The 4,765-nt window shown below is 52.7% G+C and overlaps 1 long non-coding RNA gene across 1 annotated transcript; it reads left to right on the forward strand.

Annotated features, from left to right (window-relative positions):
* The first annotated feature begins 217 nt into the window (after positions 1–217).
* Positions 218–4,203, forward strand: LOC136601083 (uncharacterized). The gene is made up of 3 exons (XR_010789298.1): positions 218–293; positions 2,937–3,011; positions 3,983–4,203. It is a non-coding gene; the product is annotated as an uncharacterized lncRNA (long non-coding RNA).
* Positions 4,204–4,765: the final 562 nt, after the last annotated feature.

Below are 4,765 nucleotides of genomic sequence, written 5' to 3' on the forward strand. Positions count from 1 at the left end.
GTCCAGAGCTGCTGGAGGGGAGCAGTGTGGACCCAGCGGGAGGGTTAGCCGGGGGACCAGGGGAGGGGAGCTGGAGCAGGTGTTCGGCGGAAGAAGGGGACAGCAGCAGGCTGGTCCAGAGGATTTTATTAATGCCGGTTTTTTGAGTTCCAGCGGGGCGGCTGCGCGCGCAGCGGAGAGGCGGCAGTCGGCGGAGGAATCAGACGGATCGGGTGGGACATGGACGGATCCCAGGATGAGACGCCAGGAAGACGGAGCGGCGGCTGGTGGGCCCACAGCACCTGCGCAGCCCGGTGAGTCTACCACACAAAACACTGTAAATGTTATTGCTAGATCTGTGCCTGTAGGGGGGGGTATAGGTAGTGGTGCGGTCAGTTTTGCTGGTGCGCATGGGGGGGATAACGATTTGAGGGCACTTATGGGTTGTATGTGGGAATTCCTGCGGAGGCAGGAAATGGGGTCGGTCGGTTTGCCTGGAACGGCGTTTAACACGCCGGGTAGTGTGTCGTCTGGCGGGGAGGGCTTCCCCGCTGGGGCGACTGGGGGAGTCCAGGCAGGGGGAACGGGAGGGCCGGACGTGGGGCCATCGCCGGTGGCTGCATGGAGTACTTCAATGGCAACCCCTTCCAGTAGGGTAAGTACTCTAGGGGTCAGCTCGGGGGGGGCAGATGAAACGGCGTCAGGGGTGACGGTTGCCGTACAAACGGAAAGGGACGGGGAAGCAGTGCGGTTGGACGATAGGGCAAAAGGGGAGGTATACGTGTGTTTCGAGGGCCCGTTAGGAGCACATCTTAAGAAGGAAACGAGGGAGAAGATATGGCGGGACGAATTTGTAGAGATATTCTCCCTCTTGCCTTTGGAGAAATTTAATTTGGACAAAGGCAAAAGGACCGAATACAAGAAGGAGGAGGAAGAAAAACGCAGATGGCGTTTAATTCCTCAAACATTTAATAATTGGTTGCAGGCGTTCGCTATATTGGCCAGCGTAATTGGGGAGAAGGCGCCGGAGAACTGTTCCGGCCTCTTCTGTTATCTAGATTCGATAGGCGAGGCGTATCGGGTTTACGGGGGTCAAACCTGGTTAAGGTACGACGAACAGTTTAGGCAACGTAAGGCGGTGAGGCCGTCAATCCGTTGTGACCAAAAAGATATTGGTCTGTGGCTTCGGGTCATGGCACCTAGTCGATTTGGGCAGCCTTTTCACGGGGGAGCCGGGCCATCAGGCCTGGCTTCAACCTCACAGGGGGGAAACCAGGGGGGTCAGTCAGGGGGTAATAGAGTCGGTTTGTGTTGGCAATTTAATGAGGGCCAATGCAAATTCGGAGCAGGCTGCAGATTTAAGCATGTCTGCTCACACTGCAATGGCGGGTCACATGGAGCATCAAAATGCTTTAAGAAAGGAAAAGGAAAGGCCGCAGGAGGGGGTGGAAAAAGGGAGGACGCCGGTGAGGCTGGAAGAGATGGTCAGGTTTCTAAATAGGTATCCTGACAGGGAAAAGGCGAAATTGTTGGAAGAAGGTTTTCGGGGGGGGTTTCACATCCCTCCCCCAAAACATGAGATTCCGTTATCAACAAAAAACCTACTCTCGGCCATGAGGAATCCGGAAGTGGTTTCGGAGAAACTGGCAAAAGAAATTAGCTTAGGGCGGATGGCAGGCCCCTTTCAGGAGCCTCCCCTCCGGAACTTCGTAGTGTCTCCCCTGGGAGTAGTACCTAAGAGGGAACCGAATAAGTTTCGGTTAATACACCATCTTTCTTATCCGAAAGGGGCATCAGTGAACGATGGTATAGACCCTGAGCTCTGTTCGGTGGTTTATACATCTTTTGATGCGGCACTAAAATGGGTAAGAAGGTATGGGAGGGGGGCGCTGTTAGCGAAAGCCGACATTGAGTCGGCGTTCCGCCTTTTGCCGGTTTCTCCAGATAGTATTCGCTTACTTGGTTGTTTTTGGGGAGGTAAGTATTTCGCCGATCGGTGTCTGCCCATGGGATGTTCAATCTCATGTGCATACTTCGAAGCCTTCAGCACTTTCTTGGAATGGGTAGTGAAAGACACTGCAAAGCAGCAGTCAGTAATTCACTACCTTGACGATTTTTTGTGTATTGGCCCAGCGGAATCGCCGATGTGTGCGACTCTGCTGGGAACGTTACAGTGGGTGGCGGATCGGTTCGGGGTGCCTTTGGCTCCCGACAAGACAGAGGGCCCTGCAACTTCTCTTCAGTTTTTGGGCATCTGGATTGATACGGAGGCGATGGTATGTCAATTGCCGGAAGATAAGTTGCGGGATTTAAAATGCGAGGTAGAAAAGACACGGAAAGTCAAGAAAGTCACGCTGAAGGGGCTTCAGTCATTATTGGGCAAGTTGAATTTCGCTTGCAGAATAATGCCTATGGGGCGAATATTTTGTCGAAGAATGGCGTCGGCCACGGCGGGAATTCGAGCACCGCATCACTACATCAGAGTGGGGAGGAGTTTAAAAGGGGACCTAGCAGTCTGGGCTTCCTTTTTAAACAAATACAATGGGAGGTCCATGATAATCTCGGAAGTGAGTGAGAATGTGGACTACGAGTTGTTTACAGACGCGGCAGGGAGTGCGGGATTTGGGGCATTTTGCCAGGGGCAATGGTGTGTTGGGGAATGGCCGGTCAGATGGCGGGAGGAAGGTTTGACGAAGAATCTGGTATTGTTGGAACTGTTTCCAATAGTGGTGGCCGTGGCGCTTTGGGGCGATCGCCTTCAGAACAAGAAGGTGAGGTTCCATTGCGACAATATGGGGGTGGTGCAGGTGATCAATGCTTTGACCGCCTCATCACCCCCGGTGGTGAATTTGTTGCGCCACCTGGTATTGGAAACATTGAAGATGAATATTTGGATAGTGGCGGTGCACGTGCCGGGGATTGAGAATTCAATCGCGGATGCTCTTTCTCGGTTTCAGTGGGAGCGATTCAGGACCCTGGCCCCTCAGGCGGAGGACCGAGGGAGGACGTGCCCGTCTCATCTTTGGAGTGTGGTAAGAGAGCAGTGGGGCATCTAATCGAGAGGTCACTGGCTCAGGGTACTAGAGCTGCGTATATAGCAGCGTGGCAGGAGTGGGAAGGCTGGGTAGGTCAGCTTGGGATAGGAGAGGCGGAGGAAGATAGAGTGGGGGCGCTGTTAAGTTGGTTGGGTAAGGCAGAGCAGGATAATGTTTCGGTGTCACGAGCGAACAGGTTCATGGCAGGGGTAGCATTTGGGTGTAAGTTAAGGGGGGTGGGGGATATAACGAAGAATTTCCTAGTGAGACAAGCGTTGAAGGGTTTTAGAAAAGGTAAAGGCAGTGTGGACTTACGTAGACCAGTTTCGTTTGAGTTGTTAGAAAAGTTAGGGGGGGTACTGGAAGGCCTCTGCGATACGTTGTTCGAAAGATCGTTATTCAGGTTAGCGTTTTCACTGGCATTTTTTGGGGCATTTAGGGTTGGGGAGTTGGTGTCCCCTAGTAAATCAGTTGGGGGAGGTTTACAGGGGGGGGATGTTAGAAAAGTTGATGACCATTTAGAGTTGGTCATACGCCGATCAAAAACAGATCAGGCTGGGCGGGGACATTTGATTAGATTGGGTAGGGTTCACGGGTCAATAATGTGCCCCGTGTCGGCATGGGTTAGCTATACTGAGGTAGCGGGTAAGAGATTAGGCCCTTTATTGCAGCATGAGGGGGGCCAGTTTTTGTCACGCTTCCAGTTTACAGCGATCTTTAGGAAGGCGCTGAGGGAGCTCGGTTTAGATGAGTCGCAATTTGGGACACACTCGTTTAGGGTGGGGGCGGCTACAGAGGCACAGGTGCAAGGTTTGTCGGGCGAGTCGATTAGAAAAATCGGTAGGTGGCAATCTGGGAGATATAAATTGTATGTTCGTCCCCAGTTGCTGTAACAGTGTTAGGGGGGTAGGGGGTATAATGATAATCAAGGGGTGTTGGTCAATTTTGTTTTCTCCTTTTTGTTTCAGGTCCACAATCGGCGCTTGTGTGGATTATGGGCCACTCATATGTTTATTGGGGGGCGGAGAGGGCTAGTGTGAGGCAGGACGGGAGACAGTTGAGGTTTCCTAGGTCAGAGGCGGTCCTGAGATGGATGGGAGTTAGAGGGATGTCGTGGTGCAAAGTGTTGGAGGAGTTTGAGAGGATGGTGGGTTTAGACAGGGCCCCGGACATAGTTGTTATACATGCAGGGGGGAATGATTTGGGGAAAAGGCCCTTCAGGGATCTATCGAGGGATATCAGGTATGATATCCTGAGATTGTTAGCGGCGCATAAGAAGATGGTGGTGGTCTGGTCAGAGATCGTGCCTAGGCAGGTATGGAAGTTTGTGCGGACTGCAAGAGGATTAGACAAAGCGAGAATAAAGCTTAATAGGGAAGTATCTCGCTTTGTGGGAAGGAATGGGGGGGTCGCGGTGCGACACATAGACCTAGAGTCTGGCAGGGGGAATTATTGGAGACAAGATGGGGTGCATTTAAATGAGATAGGTTTGGACTTGTGGTTAGAGGCAGTTCAGGAGGGAGTGGAGCGCGCCTTGTTGTTGTGGAGGGCGGCGCAGGCTTGAGGTTTCAAGCCGTGCTGGCTGTGGCGGTTAGGGAGGGGTCCTTGGAGTCAATATAAGAGGGGGTAAGGGGGGAGGCAGGGGTTAGTAGAGTTACCTCCTCCCCCCTCTGGTTAGTTTTAAATTGTAGGTGGGTCTGTCGCCTCTTGTTTGGCAGGGGGTTACCTGCTAAAGTTGTGGTTGTTAATAG

Source organism: Eleutherodactylus coqui, unplaced genomic scaffold (assembly GCF_035609145.1).
Source record: "Eleutherodactylus coqui strain aEleCoq1 unplaced genomic scaffold, aEleCoq1.hap1 HAP1_SCAFFOLD_30, whole genome shotgun sequence".
Lineage (NCBI taxonomy): Eukaryota > Metazoa > Chordata > Amphibia > Anura > Eleutherodactylidae > Eleutherodactylus > Eleutherodactylus coqui.